This window comes from Erinaceus europaeus, chromosome 12, assembly GCF_950295315.1.
Source record: "Erinaceus europaeus chromosome 12, mEriEur2.1, whole genome shotgun sequence".
Classification (NCBI taxonomy): Eukaryota; Metazoa; Chordata; class Mammalia; order Eulipotyphla; family Erinaceidae; genus Erinaceus; species Erinaceus europaeus.
This window is the reverse complement of record NC_080173.1, coordinates 86,828,603-86,848,951: the sequence shown is the minus strand read 5'-3', so window position 1 is coordinate 86,848,951 and position 20,349 is coordinate 86,828,603. Positions and strand designations below refer to the sequence as shown.

General features: G+C 43.7%; 1 protein-coding gene across 6 annotated transcripts in view; it reads right to left on the bottom strand.

Annotated features, from left to right (window-relative positions):
* NDEL1 (nudE neurodevelopment protein 1 like 1) overlaps nt 1-20,349 on the bottom strand; it is a 75,353-nt gene that overhangs the window by 41,649 nt on the left and 13,355 nt on the right. For 5 of the 6 annotated variants that reach the window (XM_060204400.1, XM_016188323.2, XM_060204402.1 and 2 more), the window contains exon 1: nt 761-898. The exons of the other annotated variant lie outside the window; for it this stretch is intronic. The gene's annotated coding sequence lies outside the window, so the exon portion shown is untranslated. Of the gene's footprint in view, nt 1-760; nt 899-20,349 lie in introns of those variants that run through there. 6 annotated transcript variants of the gene reach the window in all.

Here is a 20,349-nt window from a genome sequence, read left to right as displayed (position 1 = left end):
CACATGCACGACACACACACACATGCACGACACACACACACACACACATGCACGACACACACACACGCACGACACACACACACACATGCACGACACACACACACACACACACGACACACACACACACACATGCACGACACACACACACACACATGCACGACACACACACACACATGCACGACACACACACACACATGCACGACACACACACACACACACATGCACGACACACACACACACACGCACGACACACACACACACATGCACGACACACACACACACACACACCCAGACCTGGGCTGCTTCCGGTCTCGCCCGCCGCGGGAGAAAAAGCGATGGCAGTGAGGCTGAAGGCCCGGCAACCACGGCTGCACCGCCCGCTGGAAGGAAGGGGCTGGAAGGGCGCGCCGCCGCCTGCAGTCCCTGGCCGGACCCTCGGCCTCCGTCCCCGCCACCCTTCACCCCACCGCCGACGCCGACGCCGACGCGTCCTTCCGAGGCCGCGGGGCTGGCTCACTCCCAGGCGTCCCCGGTGGGCCACACCTCCGACCGGGGCTGCCGGGAGGGAGCAGTTGGAGCGGTTGAAACAGTTGCCTCCAGGCCGCCCGGCAGCCCCGGGACCGGCCGCTGTCAGAACAGGCAGAGCCTGCGGGGCCTCACACACAGCCCGGAGCTCGGCAGGCTCCCGGGAGACAGGCCTCGGCGCCGCCCGGCCGAAGCCGCCCCCCGGGGGACAGGGGCCCCCGCGCTGCACGCTCACCTCCAATGTGTCAAAAACGCATGTTCGCCGCCGCTCCACCGAAGCCCCTGCTCCGCTGGCCTGGCCAGGCCCGCCCAGCCGCTCAGCTCCGCTCTCCTCCGCAGCCTAAAGCTCCACTCGCCGCACCTCAGCGCCCGGCCCCTCCCCGACACGTCAGGGTTTGCTTGGGAGTCCGAGGCCATTCTGTGACGCACAGGGGGGCGTGATCGGCGCCTGCGCGTGAGTGAGTGGGCGGGGCCTTGGTGAAATGACGTCACATGAAGGCCGGTCCTAGCCCAGCGCGCTGACGTCAGGCTGGCGACGGCCTTCTGCGCAGGCGCCCCCAGAAGCCGAGGCGTGCTGGTTTCCAGCGTTAGCCGTGCTGAGTGAGGACCTTCGTCCTCTTCTTTTCAGCCTTCGCCGTCCTTCAAATGTGCTCATCTTTCAGAAACTGAATCTCTCAAAGAGATTCTCGTGCCTGAGGCTCCAAAGTCCCAGGTTCAATCCCCCGCACCACCATAAACCAGAGCTGAGCAGTGCCCTGGTTAAAAAAGAAATATAAGTTCAAGGACCCAGGTTCGAGCCCCCGGTCCCCACCTGCAGGGAGAAAGCTTTGCAAGTGGTGTAGCAGGGCTGCAGGTGTCTCTCTGTCTCTTTCCCTCTCTGTCTCCCCCTTCCTCAGAAGACTTCTGGCTGTCTCTATCCAATAAATAAATAAATATAATTAAAAAAAGAAAGTGGTCCGGGAGGTGGCGCAATGGATTCTTAAGCATGAGGTCCCGAGTTCAAGCCCCAGCCCACATTTACCAGAGTGATGTCTGATTCTCTTTCTCCTTTCTCATTAATAATTAGTCTTTAAAAAAAGAAAAGAAAAGAATCTCTGACTTCATGCCTGAGGCTATGAGGGCCTAGGTTTGATCCCCAGCCTACCATAAACGTGGTCAACTCCCCCCCATACCTCTCATTAAAAAAACAATGCTATTTTAAAATTAAATATTAAAAATGAAGATATTTAATTTTTTCCTAAAAGTGAATCTCCATTTAACACTTTTTGAGTCCACACCCTACCACCAGATACCAGCAGTGTTCTGATCCCCCTCATCAGAAAGGGTTGTCTTCCCCCAGAGACCTTTAAATTTTTTTCCCCGTGGTCTGGGAGGTGGCGCAGTGGCTAAGGCACTAGACTCTCAAGCATGAGGTCCTGAGTTCAATCCCCAGAGTGATGTTTGGTTCTTTCCCTCTCTCCATCTCTCTTTCTCTCTCTCTCTCTCTCTCATCCTATCTCTTATCTTTCTCATGAATAAGTAAATAAATAAAGTCTTTCTTAATTTTTTTTCCCATAAGCAAAACTATAAGCCCAAGCAGAATATAAATCAGCTATGGATAGCACACCCCAAAGAAATGTGGAGCAGACTTTGCCTAAAGAAGAAAACATCTGGCACTCTACCTACTATGAGCAACTCCAGTCACTTGGTTTTGTTTTTATAGCATGACCATTCACTGAAAATAAAACTTTTTTTTTTAAGCCAGAGCACATGACTGGAGGCTGAACTTAGGACTTATGGTTCCTCAGGCATGAAAGTCTTTTTGATTGGTCTGGGAGGTGGTGCAGTGGATAAAAGCATTGGATTCTCAACCATGAGGTCCTGAGTTCTATCCCCAGAAGCACATGTACCAGAGTGATGGCTGGTTCTCTCTCCTCCTATCTTTCTCATGAATAAATAAATAAACTCTTAAAAAAAATCTTTTAAAAAAAGCATTTCCCATGCAGGTGAGGACCAGGGACTTGAACCTGGGTCCTTGTACATTGTCATGTGTGCATTCAACCAGGTACACCACCATCTGGCCTCCCAGAAACCATTTTCTATAGATGCCCAGGTCCTCCGGCTCCTTCTCGCCAACACCCACCACACGAATAACATGAATGAAAGCACGACGCCAGCCTCATGACCAGGCAACCTTTCACAAAATAAGGAAGCAAGTCAACCAACAAACACTTAAGGGTCACCAGCCAGGTCTCTGGGTCCTTGCTAGACTACAGATCCAATGACCAGAGTCCTGACCTTTAAAAAAAATAAATAAATAAAAGAAAGAAAGTCTTTTTAAGTAACCATTAAGCTATTTCCCCCTGCTGATTATTTGAACCTATTCTTGAACCTCTTGAGCATGAGTGGGTACTCATGTATTGTTGAATGTATCCAAGGAGGAGTGTACTGAGGGGATTTAAATACATTGTTTACTGGGGCCAGGCTGTGGCATACCTGGTTAAGTGCCCAGCTAACTGAGCACAAGGACCCAAGTTCATGCTTCCAGTCCCCATCTACAGAGGAAAGGATAATAGCTAAACAAACAGATTCTCATGGCTGAGGTTTCAAGGTCTCAGTTCAATCCCCACACCACCATCAGTCAGAACTGAGCAGTGCTCTGGGGGGAAAAAAAGATCAGAGAGTATCCCCGGATTAGGGGAGCAGTAGTGCTTAGAAGCATGAAGTCCTGAAGCAAGAAGCAGGAAGCCCCACATACATCTTTTTCCCTTTCTCACTGCCCCCCATAAGTAAGTATGGGACTGGGCAGTGGCACACCTAGGCAGTGGTGCGCCTGGTAAAGCACACATATCACCAAGCACAAGGACCCAGGTTCCAGCACCTGCTCCCCACCTGCCAGGGGTTCTGCTTCACCCACAGTGAAGCAGGTCTGCAGATAGCTATCTTTTTCATCCTCTCTCAGTTTCTCTCTGTCCTATCTAATAAAAAAATAATTAATAGGGAGTTGGGCTGTAGCGCAGCGGGTTAAGTGCACATGGCGCCAAGCGCAAGGACCCGGGTTCCAGCCCCTGGCTCCCCACCTGCAGGTGGGGAGTCGCTTCACAGGCGGTGAAGCAGGTCTGTAGGTATCTATCTTTCTCTCCCTCCTCTGTCTTCCCCGCCTCTGTCCTATCCAACAACGACGACATCAATAACAACAACAATAATAACTACAACAACAGGCAGTGGGCAGTAGCGCAGCAGGTTAAGCGCAGGTGGTGCAAAGCACAAGGACCGGCTTAAGGGTCCCAGTTTGAGCCCCCGGCTCCCCACCTGCAAGGGAGTCGCTTCACAGGCTGTGAAACAGGTCTGCAGGTCCTGTCTGTCTTCCCCTCCTTTCTCCATTTCTCTCTGTCCTACCTAACAATGACAACATCAATAACAACAATAATAACTACAACAATAAAAAAGGAAAAAAAAATAATAACTACAACAATAAAAAAAACAAGGGCAACAAAAGGGAAAATAAATAAATATTAAAAATTAATTAATGCATCTTAAATAAAATTGAATTATCTTGTAATGGTTTTTATTGGATAGAGACAAAGAGAATGGAGAAGAAAAGGGTGGAGAGAGGGAGAGAGTAAGAGACACACCTGCTAGTACTGCTTCATTGCTTGCAAAGCTTTCCTCCTGCAGGTGAAGGACCAGGGTCTTGAACCTGGATCCTTGAATGTTGTAACATGTGTGCTCAACCAGGTGTGCCACTGCCTGGTCCCATAAAATTTAATTTAGAATCATAATAGTCGTAAGAGTTTGCCTTTGATGTGCCATTTGTAAGTACTGTCAATTTACTAAATACTTGGTTTACATAATTTAATCTACAGGGTGGGTACTGTTATTACTCCCATTTTACAGAAGGGGAAAATGAGACTTAACAAGATGAAGCTGCCCACGTTCACTCAATTAGAAAAAAAGAAGACTCAAGATTCACATCCACTCAAGTCTGGATTGTCTTACCTGCAGAAACAACACTATTTCTTAACCACTGCCATTCTGCTACTCAAGGAATGGAACTGTAAGATACAGTTTATGGGGTTAGAAGACGATGCAGAATGCTTTCCTATACTACCTCTTTCAGTCTTTATCGGTAGCTTGTGATCTTGGGATGACTATCTTCATTTTACATATTGGAAAACTGATGCCCAAAGGAGCTGAGGTTTAAGTCTAAATAGGTGCTACTCTAAGACCAGTGACCTGGGACATCCTGAAAGCTCTTAGGTAGGTCAGGAGAGATAGTATAATGGTTATGCAGAAAACCTTTATGCTCGAAGCTCTAAAGTCCCAGGTTCATTCCCACCCTTCCCACACCTCACCCCAGTAAATTCCAGGGCTCTGCTTCCTGGGCTGAAGTTGTTCACCTCCTGACCACTGAGATCATAGGCAGGGAGGAGATTAATGAAGGCTTTCCTGTGGAACTGTTCCAAGTCAGACCCACCCAAAGAGAAAAAAAAAAAAAAATTAAGGGCTGCCACTCTTGTCCCTGCCTGCGGGCTGAAGATCTGGGTAACACTCTGAGTCACCTAATAACCAGCCAGACTCTACAGAAAATACTGGCATCATCTTCCAGGCCACCACCTGTCCCAGCCAGCCTAGACCTAGAATTGGTATTTGTCAGAACTCTGGTATTATGTGTTGTCCCATCCTTTGCTTGGCAGGGAACTCAGAAACTTCAAAGCCACTCCATTCATTTTGTCCTGGTTAGTTGAGCTGTCTCCCTGGAAAGAAATGGACCCTAGGGATGAACAAGATAAGTAATAACAACACTTGCTCCACACTTTTTCTTTTCTTTCTTAAAGATTTTATTTATGAATAAGAAAGATAGGAGGAAGGGAGTCGGGCAGTAGCACAGTGGGTTAAGCACAGGCAGCACAAAGCACAAGGACCGGTGCAAGTATCACGGTTCGAGCCCCCAGCTCCCCACCTGCAGGGGGGGTCGCTTCACAGATGGTGAAGCAGGTCTGCAGGTGTCTATCTTTCTCTCCCCCTCTCTGTCTTGCCCTCCTCTCTCCATTTCTTCTGTTCTATCCAACAATGACATCAATAACTACAACAATAAAACAACAAGGGCAACAAAAGGGAATAAATAAATATTTTTAAAAAAGAAAAAGAAAGATAGGAGGAGAGAGAGCAGAAGCAAACCAGATAGATATATATCATTCTAGCACATGCCCTGCCAAGGCTTGAACTCAGAACCTCATGCTTGAGAGTCCAACACTTAATCAACTGTGCCATCTCTTGGACCACACTATTTCCCCTGTCATTCTGAGGCCAGGTTCCACAGGCAGAAGTTGCTAGAGGAGGCCTGGGCACTAACAGATGCTAGTAAGGATGCTGGGCTCCAGCCACATTATATACTCACAAAACCATCGGGACTCACACATGAAGAGATGAGATGAGGCCTGTGTAACTTTACTCTCTACTAAATAGGGGAGCAGACAATCCATAATCAAGTTTGATTCAGTCTAGCCTCTCCATATTCCTTTGGTCAGTGTTTTGGGCTGAGCTTTAGGGACTTAGAGCAGGCTGGGCAAGGGACCCCAATGGTGGCTGGTTACTAATGACCTGCTGGGAACATCTACCACATGTCCTGCCACTATCTCCAGTTCTTCATGCTGAAATCCCTCCTCTAGACCCCAACTAAAATTTCCAAAGTGATTTCTTAAATTTCTCTATTGGGGAATTAATGGTTTTCAGTCAATAGTAAAATAAAATACAATAGTTTGTACACGTGTACTATTTCTCAATTTTCCACATAACAATTCAACCTCCACTAGGTCCTCCTCTGTCATCATGTACCAGGACCTGAACTCTCCCCCTTGCCCCAGGGTCTTTTACTTTGGTGCAATATACCAACTCTAGATCAAGTTCTGTTTTCTGTTTTCCCTTCCGGTCTAGTTTTTCAATTTCTGTCTATGAATGAGATCATCCCATATTCCAGAATGATTTTCACATTTCCAACAGTGATGGTCATTGCACAAAGTCCTCATCAAAACACCTGTAATTAGTTCCTTCCCCAGCTTTCATTTCACTCCATCACAAAAACCCTAAGGACATTCCCTTCAAAAATTCTCTTAAATAAATCCATTCATTCCCCACTATTTTCTCCTTCTGTCTCCCACACTCAAAGTGGGAGAGTTATCTGTTCTCCCTTCCCAGAGTTCACTCCCTCCAATTTCTTGCCCCAGCCCAGCAGTCCACACAGCTTTCAAAATAATCTTTCCACAACCTACTGTACACAAAGTACTTCAGACTGCAAAACTTGATTTGGTATCCAGAGTCCATAGTCTGGCATTCAAGGCCCTCCACAGCAAGCAACTCTAGTTAACATCTCTACTCTGCAGTTCACCTACCTGGCTCTAGCCAAGCCCTCTACAAATGGACAATTCTCTTCTCTCAAATTTTTATTGATTCCCACTGCCTTGTGCACTGCAGCTGGCTCCCTAGACTTGGCCAGTTTACTTTCTTCTTTGCCTTCTGAATCCTCACTAGTATGCTACCTCCTCCAAGAAGCCTTCTCTAATGCCTAAAACCCCCATTTAAGTGTTTCTTACTTAGAGTCCCACACAGTTCACAGAATATTTATTGAACATGGCCTTCTGGTACCTGTGCAGTACCCCCTCAAGACACACACACCTACCCAGTGAAGCAAAGTTCACTGAGTATAGAGTCACTGTTGCTTGTCCTAAAAAGCCACCGCACTTAGCAACATTCATGGAATATGCTTTAATGCAAGTGAAAGAATGAGTCTATGTTTTAGTGACTGTACTTCCAAATGCAAACACTTTCTGGAAAATCCCCCCAAATTCAGAATCACCACATATGAAAGAGCATCTGTGGTCTGGGAGGTGGCACAGAGGATAAAGCATCGGACTCTCAAGCATGAGGTCCTGAGTTCAATCCCCAGCAGCACATGTACCAGAGTGATGTCTGGTTCTTTCTCTCTCTCCCCTCCTATCTTTCTCATTAATAAATAAATAAAATCATAAAAAAAAGAGCATCCACATGTGTGACAGGCTGAATTTTGGCGGCGTCAAGATTACAGAGAAACTGGGATTTGGGTCAGTGCGAATCCTCAACCCAATCTGAAACACCTTCAGTCCCCAAACCAACGTATTTTGCCTTTGTAATAGAAAATAGTAATAATGATTTTTGAATCATACATTTGGATCTTAAGGTGAGAAGTGGTTTTTTGCTTTTGTTTCTATTTTTTTTAACAATTTTCTTTTTTTATATTTATTTATTTTCCCTTTTGTTGCCCTTGTTGTTTTATTGTTGTAGTTATTATTGTTATTCTTGATGTCATCGTTGTTGGATAGGACAGAGAGAAGTGGAGAGAGGAGGGGAAGACAGAGAGGGGGAGAGAAAGATAGACACCTGCAGACCTGCTGCACCGCCTATGAAGCGTCTCCTCTGCAGGTGGGGAGGCAGAATCTCGAACTGGGATCCTTACGCCAGCACTTGCGCTTTGCACCACTTGCGCTTAACCCGCTGTGCCAACACCCGACTCCTCTTTTGTTTTATTTTTAATGAGAGAGATACGGAGAGACCAGAGCACCACTCAGTTCAACTCTGGTTTATGATGGTGTGGGGGACTTTGGAGCCTCAGGCATGAAAGTCTTTTTGCATAACCATTATGCTAGCTCTTACTCAGCCTCCCTTTTATTTTTGTTGCTCTTTGGCTTGGTTTGTCTGTCTGTCTGTTTGTTTATGACTCCAGGGTTATTTCTGGGGCTCTGTGCCTGCACCACAAATCCACTGCTTCTGGAGGCTTTTTTTTTTTCCCCTTTTGTTGCCCTTGTTTAAGGTTGTGGTTATCATTGTTGTTATTGTCATCGATGTTGTTGTTGTTGGATAGGACAGAGAGAAATGGAGAGAGGAGGGGAAGACAGAGAGAGGGAGAAAAAGACACCTGCAGACCTGCTTCGCTGCCTGTGAAGCGACTCCCCTGCAGGTGGGGAGCCGGGGACCAGAACCGGGATCCTTTCTCCGGTTTTTGTGCGTCGAACCATGTGTGCTTAACCTGCTGCGCCGCCACCGCTCTACCCACTGTTTATTTGTTTTAAATAGAGACAGGGAGGCCGGGAGGGTGAAAGAGACCACAGCACTCAGGCTTCAGTGAGTGCTTTGGGGGCTGGCATTGAATCTGGGCCACACACTTGGCAAAACAGTGTAACTATTATGAATTATAAGTGAATTATTTCACAGACTCTGCGAAGTGGTCCTACAGAGAGGAAGTCTTTAATTCGTCATCCACTACCTCAGTATCTGCTCTCACTGGATACTTTTCTAAACCTTGAGGAATCAACAAAATAACTATAAAAGTGCAGACTGGGTGGTGATGTAGTAGATAAAACATTCTTGGGTCCAGGCGGTGGTGCACTTAGTTAAGCGCACATATTGCAGTGTGCCAGCTTGCAGGTTCAAGTCCCTGGTCCCCACCTACAGGGGGAAAGCTTCACAAGTGGTGGAGCAGGACTGAAGGTGTCTCTTGGTCTCTCTGTCTCTCTGTCTTTCTCTTTCTTTTTCCCTTTCCTCTCTCAATTCCTCTCTGTCTCTATCTAATTAAAAAAAAAAAAAAGAAAGGAAGGAAAGCATTGGACTCTCAAGCATGAGATCCATGTGCTTCATGCTGCGGTCCTCCACGTGTAGCGTGTGAAGTGGTTCTTGCAGGTGAAAAAAATGAGGACTGGGTGCTGGTGCATGGTGATGGAAAAGAATGTTTGGGGAGTCCGGCTGTAGTGCAGTGGGTTAAGCGCAGGTGGCGCAATCACAAGGACCAGCCTAAGAATCTGGGTTCAAGCCGCTGACTCCTCACCTGCAGGGGAGCCGCTTCACAAGTGGTGAAGCAGGTCTGCAGGTGTCTTTCTCTCCTTCTCTTTGTCTTCCCCTCCTCTCTCCATTTCTCTCTGTCCTATCCAACAACGACAACAACAATAATAACTAAAAAAAAAAAAAAAAGGAATGAATAATAAATGTTATGTTTAAAAAAAAATGTTTGTTTATTTGTTTGCCTCCAAGGTTATTGCTGGGGCTTGGTGCCTGCATAACAAATCCACTGCTCCTGGAGCTATTTTTTCCCTTTTGATGCCTTTGTTGTTTAGGTGGAAAAGGATTTAAGTTGAGGGTGAGAGTGGTTTTTTTCAGATGAAAAATTGCACGCATGTGTTAACAGCTATACTATAAAACATTAACCACCACCTTCACATATACACTAAGTAAAGAGGAAGTGGATAACATGAACAGGCCCATCACAGCTAATGAAACTGAAACAGTTATCAAGAATCTCCCCAAAAATAAAAGTCCTGGACCAGATGGTTTTACAAATGAATTCTGCAAAACCTTCAAAGAAGAACTAATACCTCTACTTTTAAAAGTCTTCCAGAAGATTGAAGACACTGGAGTACTCCCTGCCAGCTTCTATGAAGCCAACATCACCCTGATACCAAAAGCAGACAGGGACACAACCAAAAAAGAAAACTACAGACCAATATCTCTGATGAACACAGATGCGAAAATATTGAACAAAATTCTAGCTAACCGGATACAGCAGTATATCAAAAAGATTGTTCATCATGACCAAGTGGGGTTTATCCCAGACATGCAAGGTTGGTTTAATATACGTAAATCAATCAATGTGATCCACCACATCAACAAAAGCAAGACCAAAAACCACATGGTCATATCAATAGATGCAGAGAAAGCCTTTGACAAAATCCAACATCCCTTTATGATCAAAACACTACAAAAAATGGGAATACATGGAAAATTCCTGAAGATAGTGGAGTCTATATATAGCAAACCTGCAGCCAACATCATACTCAATGGTGAAAAACTGGAAGCATTTCCCCTCAGATCAGGTACTAGACAGGGCTGCCCACTATCACCATTACTATTTAACATAGTGTTGGAATTTCTTGCCATAGCAATCAGGCAGGAGCAAGAAATTCAAGGCATACTGATTGGAAGAGAAGAAGTCAAACTCTCCTTATTTGCAGATGACATGATAGTATACATGGAAAAACCTAAGGAATCCAGCAAGAAGCTTTTGGAAATCATCAGGCAATACAGTAAGGTGACAGGCTACAAAATAAACATTCAAAAGTCAGTGGCATTCCTCTATGCAAACACTAAGTTAGAAGAAATTGAAATCTAGAAATCAGTTCCTTTTACTATAGCAACAAAAACAATAAAATATCTAGTAGTAAATCTAACCAAGGAAGTGAAAGACTTGTATACTGGAAATTATGAGTCACTATTCAAGGAAATTGAAAAAGTCACAAAGAAGTGGAAAGATATTCCATGTTCATGGGTTGGAAGAATTAACATCATCAAAATGAATATACTACCCAGAGCCATCTACAAATTTAATGCTATCCCCATCAAGATCCCAAGCACATTTTTTAGGAGAATAGAAAAAATGCTACAAATGTTTATCTGGAACCAGAAAAGACCTAGAATTGCCAAAACAATCTTGAGAAAAAAGAACAGAACCGGAGGCATCACACTCCCAGATCTCAAACTGTATTATAGGGCCATTGTCATCAAAACTGCTTGGTACTGGAACATGAACAGACACACTGACCAGTGGAATAGAATTGAGAGCCCAGAAATGAGGCCCCACACCTATGGACATCTAATCTTTGACAAAGGGGCCCAGACTATTACATGGGGAAAGCAGAGTCTCTTCAACAAATGGTGTTGGAAACAATGGGTTGAAACATGCAGAAGAATGAAACTGAACCACTGTATTTCACCAAATACAAAAGTAAATTCCAAGTGGATCAAGGACTTGGATGTTAGACCAGAAACTATCAAATACTTAGAGGAAAATATTGGCAGAATTCTTTTCCGCATAAATTTTAAAGACATTTTCAATGAAACGAATTCAATTACAAGGAAGACTAAGGCAAGTATAAACCTATGGGACTACATCAAATTAAAAAGCTTCTTCACAGCAAAAGAAACCACTACCCAAACCAAGAGACCCCTCACAGAATGGGAGAAGATCTTTACATGCCATACATCAGATAAGAGTTTAATAACCAACATATATAAAGAGCTTGCCAGACTCAACAACAAGACAACAAATAACTCCATCCAAAAATGGGGGGAGGACTTGGACAGAATATTCACCACAGAAGAGATCCAAAAGGCCGAGAAACACATGAAAAAAATGCTCCAAGTCTCTGATTGTCAGAGAAATGCAAATCAAGACAACAATGAGATATCACTTCACTCCTGTGAGAATGTCATACATCAGAAAAGGTAACAGCAGCAAATGCTGGAGAGGGTGTGGGGTCAAAGGAACCCTCCTGCACTGCTGGTGGGAATGTCAATTGGTCCAACCTCTGTGGAGAACAGTCTGGAGAACTCTCAGAAGGCTAGAAATGGACCTACCCTATGACCCTGCATTTCCTCTCCTGGGGATAGATCCTAAGGAACCCAACACATCCATCCAAAAAGATCTGTGTACACATATGTTCTTGGCAGCACAATTTGTAATAGCCAACACCTGGAAGCAACCCAGGTGTCCAACAACAGATGAGTGGCTGAGCAAGTTGTGGTATATATACACAATGGAATACTACTCAGCTGTAAAAAATGGTGACTTCACCGTTTTCAGCTGATCTTGGATGGACCTTGAAAAAATCATGTTGAGTGTAATAAGTCAGAAACAGAAGGATGACTATGGGATGATCTCACTCTCAGGCAGAGTTGAAAAACAAGATCAGAAAAGAAAACACAAGTAGAACCTGAAATGGAATTGGCGTATTGCACCAAAGTAAAAGACTCTGGGGTGCGTGGGTGGGGAGAATACAGATCCATGAAGGATGATAAATGACATAGTGGGGGTTGTATTGTTAAATGGGAAACTGGGGAATGTTATGCATGTACAAACTATTGTATTTACTGTTGAATGTAAAACATTAATTCCTCAATAAAGAATTTTTTTTTAAAGTTTTTTATTTATTTATTTATTTATTTTTACCAGAGCACTGCTCAGCTCTGGCTTGTGGTGGTGCAGGGGATTGAACCTGGGACTTTGGAGCCTCAGGCATGAGAATCACTTTGCATAACCATTATGCTATCTACCCCTGCCCACAAAAAAAAGTGATTTTTTAAAAAGAAAGAGGGAGTCCGGCGGTAGCGCAGTGGGTATAAGCGCACATGGCCCAAAGCGCAAGGACCGGAGTAAAGATCCCAGTTCGAGCCCCTGGCTCCCCACCTGCAGGGAGTCGCTTCACAGGCGGTGAAACACATCTGCAGGCGTCTTTCTCTCCTCCGCTCTGTCTTCCATTCTTCTCTCCATTTCTCTCTGTCTTATCCAACAACGATGACATCAATAACAACAACAATAATTACAACAATAAAAAGGGCAAAAAAGGGAATAAATAAATAAAATAAACATTTTTTAAAAAAGAAAGAAAAATGAGTACTGTGATAACAAAATAGTGCACTTGAATAGCATGTCGCTGCTAGGCTATATGCATGACCCAGGTTTGGTACAACATAAAGGTTGTATTAAAATTGTTTTTTCAAAGATATTTATTTATTATTGGATAGACACAGAGAGAAATGGAGAGGAGAGGGGGAGGTAGAGAGACAGAGAGACACCTGCAGCCCTGCTTCACCACTTGTGAAGCTTTCCCCCTGCAGCTGGGGACCTGGGGCTTGAACTCAGGTCCTTGCGCACTGTAATGTGAGCGCTTAACCAGGTGTGCCACCGCCTGGCCCCATATTAAAAGTTTGCCCCACCATACATTGAGGAAGTTTTGATACTGTTCTCTTTCACTCTCTATGCCTCTCCACATCTATCTATATGAAAGGAAAAGAGAAGATGAAGACTATTTAAATTGAAATTTCAACAGATCTTCCGGTTCTGGTTGCTAGAATCTAGAAGGACCATTGCCTTTGTTTTAGTGTATTTTTTTCCCCTTGAGGCTAGGAATGACTTAAAGGGTCTTTTTGGGGGGAATGGAGTGGGTTGGGAAGAATTATGGTAAACTGAAGTTGCAACAGTGCCTTTCCCCCCTGCTTTTTAATTTTTTTTTTTTGCATTATCTTTATTTATTTATTGGATAGAGACAGCCAGAAATCGAGAGGGAAGTGGTTGATAGTGAGGGAGAGACAGAGAGACACCTGTAGCACCGCTTCACTGCTCATGAAGTTCCCCCTGCAAGTGGGGACTGGGGGTTCAAACCGAGGTCCTCGCTCACTGAAACATGTCCACTCAACCAGGTGTATCACCACCCAGCCCCTCTTTTCCCCCTTGTTGATGGAACCTGATATCCTGCCATACTGCCAAGAATCTGTCAACATTTTCCCGGAGTTCTTCCCCAGAATCCTACCTGAACTGTGGATTTCTGTTGTGAAACTATCTCTGGTCTTGCTGGCTCCACAGCCTCTGCTCCTCAAGCTTCAGTCTTCACTGTCAGGCCTAGCCCACACCCCAGAGAGAGCTGCACCCTAGAGCTCTGAACACAGAAAAGGATGGCAAGGACACTGGTAATTGCTAATTTGGTTAACACCTGGCAACCCCAAGGCCTGTTGACATCGCGCCTACATAAACAGTGGCTATCCCTAGACAAAATCAGTATCTTCTCATATACCTTTACACAGATAAGGCGGCACTGCTTTTACCTACGCCCAAATCATGCTAATGAAATGGCAGGGCTTAACAGAAATGAAATACTTCTTAGCAACCTGAGCTGATTGTATCAGTGAATGTCAATCAAACTCCCATTGCCAAGTTAGCCAATGAAAGAGTCCACATTACCACAGTATAGAACCATTCAGTAAATATTAGGAAGTGTTTGTATTGCTGTAGGCCCCAAGGACAGAGCAGCTAATAAAACAAGTTTACAGAAAAGAAGGGAAACAGAAATGTTAGTATTGAGGGGGGGCAGGCGTTGTTGTACCTGGCTTAGTACTCATATTAAAGTGCTCAAGGAAGGGATAGGTAGCATAATAGTTATGTAAAGAGACTTTCATGCCTGAGGCTCCAAAGTCCCAGATTCAGTTCCTCGAACCACCATAAGCCAGAGCTGAGCAGTGTTCTGGTTTTTAAAAAAAAGTTGCTCAAGGACGCAGGTTCAAGCCTCTAGGCCCCACCTACAGGGCTACAGGTGTCTCTCTGTCTCTCTGCCTCTCTATCTCCCCCACCCCTCTCAATTTCTGTCTCCATACAATAATACAAATATTTTTAAAATTAATTTTTAACTTTATTTGATTTGATAGGACAGAGAAAATTGAGAAGGAAGGGGGATAGAGAAGGAGAGAGAAAGAGAGAGGGGGACAGACAGACACCTGCAGCCTTGCTTCACTACTTGTGAATCTTCCCCCTGCAGGTGGGGACCAGGGGCTTGAACCTGGGTCTTTGGGCATGGTAATGTGCACTTAACCAGTTGCACCACTGCCTGGCCCCTGAAAATTAATTAATTTTTGAAGAGACCCCTCCGAGGGCCAGAAAATTGCTACCTTACTATGTGCATGGCCCAAGTTGAAGCTCCAGCCCCACATTATGATTGGGCCCTCCTCAATCGCTATCGAACAGGCCATGGCAGGTGCGCCGCTATGTTCCATCGCTGGGGAGCCAGAGACGACCCGAACTGCCCCTGCGGCTCCAGACAGACTTATGACCCACATAGTCAACGACTGCCACCTCTCCAGATTCAAAGGAGGTCTCGAAACTTTACATCAGGCTCAACCTGACGCTGTTGACTGGCTACGGAAGAAGGGCAAACGCTAGAAGAAGAAGAATGGGGGTACCATGGCACCAGGGGGTGTTCCAATGCTGTGACCTCATCCCTCTCTCTGTTTCTCCCTTTATCAGAAATAACAAGAATGAAAAAGTCAATCTAATACCGGGAAAATCATACATGCACAAGACCCTAGTGACACAAACAGAAATAAAGTATAATAAAAAGTACTCTTCCATTAAATCACTAATAAAAATAATACTAAAAGAAAACTCCCATAAAATATGAAGAACAAGATGAATTGCCAAAAATTTGAATGCAGTTGTCTAACGGGCATTATACTCCCCCTTGCTTCTTTTTTATTATCTTTTTAACTTTTTAATATTTATTTATTCACTTTTGTTGCCCTGTGGTTTTATTGTTGTAGTTACTATTGATGTTGTTGTAGGATAGGACAGAGAGAAATGGAGAGAGGAGGAAAGACACAGAGGCGAGAGAAAGATAGACCCCTGCAGACCTGCTTCACCACCTGTGAAGTGACTCCCCTGGGGGCTCGAACCGGGATCCTTATGCCGGCCCTTGCGCTTTGCGACACTTGTGCTTAGCCCGCAAGTGCTAAGCTCCCAACTCCCCTATTATCTTTTTTTTGAATTATTTATGTATTGGATAGAGACAGCCAGAAATTGAGAGGGAAGGGAGTGATAGAGAGGGAGAGAGACAGAGAGACACCTGCAGCCCTGCTTCACCACTTGTGAAGCTTTCCTCCTGCAGGTAGGGACCGGGCGCTGGAACCTGGGCCCATGTGCACTGTAACATGTGTGCTCAACCAGGTGCACCACCCCCCTTGCTAATAATAATAATAATAACCGACATTCAAAGTTGAACAACAAAGAAGGTTGCAGAAATAACTGATAAGTCATTGGGTTTATGTGCCAGAGATTCCTAGTTTCAACCTTGAACCCTCATGGCTGGTAGACTGCTTTGTATCTCTCTTTCTCTCTGTCTCATGTGGACCTCTTTTTGTTTGTTTGTTTGTTTCATTTTTACCAGAACACTGTTCAGTTCTGGCTTATGGTGGTGCAGGGGATTGAACCTGGGATCTTGGAACCTCAGGCATAACCATTATGCTATCTACCCTCCGCCCATCATGTGGCCCTCTTATCTCTCATTTATAACATAAATAAATCTTGGGAGTTGGGCGGTAGCGCAGCGGGTTAAGCGCATGTGGCACAAAGCTCAAGGACCGGCATAAGGATCCCAGTTCGATCCGGGGCTTCCCACCTGCAGGGGAGTCGCTTCACAGGTGGTGAAGTAGGTCTACAGGTATCTATCTATCTTTCCCTCCCCACTCTCTGTCTTCCCCTCCTCTCTCCATTTCTCTCTGTCCTATCCAACAACAATGACACCAATAACAATAACTACAACAGTAAAACAAGGGCAACAAAAGGAAATAAATAAATAATAAAATATTTGTTTTAAATAAATAAATAAATCTTGGGGCCAGGTGGTGGCGCACCTGATTGAGCACACATGTTACAATGCTCAAGGACCCAGGATGAAGCCCCTGGTCACCACCTGCAGGGAGGAAAGCTTTGCAATCAGTGAAGCAGGGCTGCACGTGTCTCTCTCCCTCTCTACTTCCCCCTCCTCTCTTGATTTCTCTCTGTCTCTATCAAATAGATAGATAACATATAAATAAATAAATTTTTTAAAATAATTTATTTCTTTATTGGGGAATTAATGTTTTACATTCAACAGTAAATACAATAGTTTGTACATGCATAACATTCCCCAGTTTCCCATTTAACAATACAACCCCCACTATTTAATTCATCATCTTTCACGACCTGTATTCTCCCCACCTACCCACCCCAGAGTCTTTTACTTTGGTGTAATACTCCAATTCCATTTCAGGTTCGACTTGTGTTTTCTTTTCTAATCTTGTTTTTCATCTTCGGCCTGAGAGTGAGATCATCCCATAGTCATCCTTCAGTTTCTGACTTATTTCACTCAACATGATTTTTTCAAGGTCCATCCAAGATCAGCTGAAAACGGTGAAGTCACCATTTTTTACAGCTGAGTAGTATTCCATTGTGTATATATACAAACAATTTGCTCAGCCACTCATCTGTTGTTGGACACCTGGGTTGCTTCCAGGTGTTGGCTATTACAAATTGTGCTGCCAAGAACATATGTGTACACAGATCTTTTTGGATGGATGTGTTAGGTTCCTTAGGATATATCCCCAGGAGAGGAAATGCAGGGTCATAGGGTAGGTCCATTTCTAGCCTTCTGAGAGTTCTCCAGACTGTTCTCCACAGAGGTTGGACCAATTGACATTCCCACCAGCAGTGCAGGAGGGTTCCTTTGACCCCACACCCTCTCCAGCATTTGCTGCTGTTACCTTTTCTGATGTATGACATTCTCACAGGAGTGAAGTGATATCTCATTGTTGTCTTGATTTGCATTTCTCTGACAATCAGAGACTTGGAGCATTTTTTCATGTGTTTCTCGGCCTTTTGGATCTCTTCTGTAGTGAATATTCTGTCCAAGTCCTCCCCCCATTTTTGTATGGGGTTATTTGTTGTCTTGTTGTTGAGTCTGGAAAGCTCTTTATATATGTTGGTTATTAAACTCTTATCTGATGTATGGCATGTAAAGATCTTCTCTCATTCTGTGAGGGGTCTCTTGGTTTGGGTAGTGGTTTCTTTTGCTGTGAAGAAGCTTTTTAATTTGATGTAGTCCCATAGGTTTATACTTGCCTTAGTCTTCCTTGTAATTGGATTCATTTCATTGAAAATGTCTTTAAAATTTATGCGGAAAAGAATTCTGCCAATATTTTCCTCTAAGTATCTGATAGTTTCTGGTCTAACATCCAAGTCCTTGATCCACTTGGAATTGACTTTTGTATTTGGTGAAATACAGTGGTTCAGTTTCATTCTTCTGCATGTTTCAACCCATTGTTTCCAACACCATTTGTTGAAGAGACTCTGCTTTCCCCATGTAATAGTCTGGGCCCCTTTGTCAAAGATTAGATGTCCATAGGTGTGGGGCCTCATTTCTGGGCTCTCAATTCTATTCCACTGGTCAGTGTGTCTGTTCATGTTCCAGTACCAAGCAGTTTTGATGACAATGGCCCTATAATACAGTTTGAGATCTGGGAGTGTGATGCCTCCGGTTCTGTTCTTTTTTCTCAAGATTGTTTTGGCAATTCTAGGTCTTTTCTGGTTCCAGATAAACATTTGTAGCATTTTTTCTATTCTCCTAAAAAATGCGCTTGGGATCTTGATGGGGATAGCATTAAATTTGTAGATGGCTCTGGGTAATATATTCATTTTGATGATGTTAATTCTTCCAACCCATGAACATGGAATATCTTTCCACTTCTTTGTGTCTTTTTCAATTTCTTTGAGTAGTGACTCATAATTTTCGGTATACAAGTCTTTCACTTCTCTGGTTAGGTTTACTCCTAGATATTTTATTGTTTTTGTTGCTATAGAAAAAGGAACTGATTTCTGGATTTCAATTTCTTCTAACTTAGTGTTTGCATAGAGGAATGCCACTGACTTTTGAATGTTAATTTTGTAGCCTGTCACCTTACTGTATTGCCTGATGATTTCCAAAAGCTTCTTGCTGGATTCCTTAGGTTTTTCCATGTATACTATCATGTCATCTGCAAATAAGGAGAGTTTGACTTCTTCTCTTCCAATCAGTATGCCTTGAATTCCTTGCTCCTGCCTGATTGCTATGGCAAGAACTTCCAACACTATGTTGAATAGTAATGGTGATAGTGGGCAGCCCTGCCTAGTACCTGATCTGAGGGGAAATGCTTCCAGTTTTTCACCATTGAGTATGATGTTGGCTGCAGGTTTGCTATATATAGACTCCACTATCTTCAGGAATTTTCCATGTATTCCCATTTTTTGTAGTGTTTTGATCATAAAGGGATGTTGGATTTTGTCAAAGGCTTTCTCTGCATCTATTGATATGACCATGTGGTTTTTGGTCTTGCTTTTGTTGATGTGGTGGATCATATTGATTGATTTACGTATATTAAACCAACCTTGCATGTCTGGGATAAACCCCACTTGGTCATGATGAACAATCTTTTTGATATACTGCTGTATCCGGTTGGCTAGAATTTTGTTCAATATTTTCGCATCTATGTTCATCAGAGATATTGGTCTGTAGTTTTCTTTTTTGGTTGTGTCCCTGTCTGCTTTTGGTATCAGGGTGATGTTGGCTTCATAGAAGCTGGCAGGGAGTATTCCAGTGTCTTCAATCTTCTGGAAGACTTTTAAAAGTAGAGGTATTAGTTCTTCTTTGAAAGTTTTGTAGAATTCATTTGTAAAACCATCTGGTCCAGAACTTTTATTTTTGGGGAGATTTTTGATAACTGTTTCAATTTCATTAGCTGTGATGGGCCTGTTCATGTTATCCACTTCCTCTTTACTTAGTTTTGGAAGTTGCTAGGTATGTAGGAAATTATTCATTTCTTCCAGGTTCTCTAGCTTGGTGGCATATAGTTGTTCATAGAAGCCTCGCATGATATGTTGAATTTCTGCAGTGTCTGTTGTGATATCTCCTCTTTCATTTACTATCCGATTTATTTGGGTCTTCTCCCTTTTTTGTTTTGTGAGTCTGGCTAAAGATTTGTAGATTTTATTTACTCTTTCGAAGAACCAACATTTACTTTCATTGATCTTTTGTATGGTTTTCCTATTCTCAATGTTATTTATTTCTGCCCTAACTTTAGTGATTTCTGTCCTTCTGGTTGCTTTAGGATTCCTTTGTTGTTCTTCTTCTAGGTCTTTAAGATGTGCAATCAGGCTGTTTATTTGTGCCTTTTCTTGTTTCCTATGTGTGCTTGTATAGCTATGAACTTCCCTCTTAGGACTGCTTTAGCTGTGTCCCAAATATTTTGATAGCTTGTGTCTTCATTTTCATTGAACTCTCGAAACATTTTGATTTCTTCCTTGATTTCCTCTTTGACCCAGAAGTTGTTAAGAAGTGTACTGTTGAGCTTCCACATTTTGGCACTGTTACTAATCTTTTGTTGATTGTTAAGTGTTAGTTTAATTCCACTGTGGTCTGAGAAGATGCT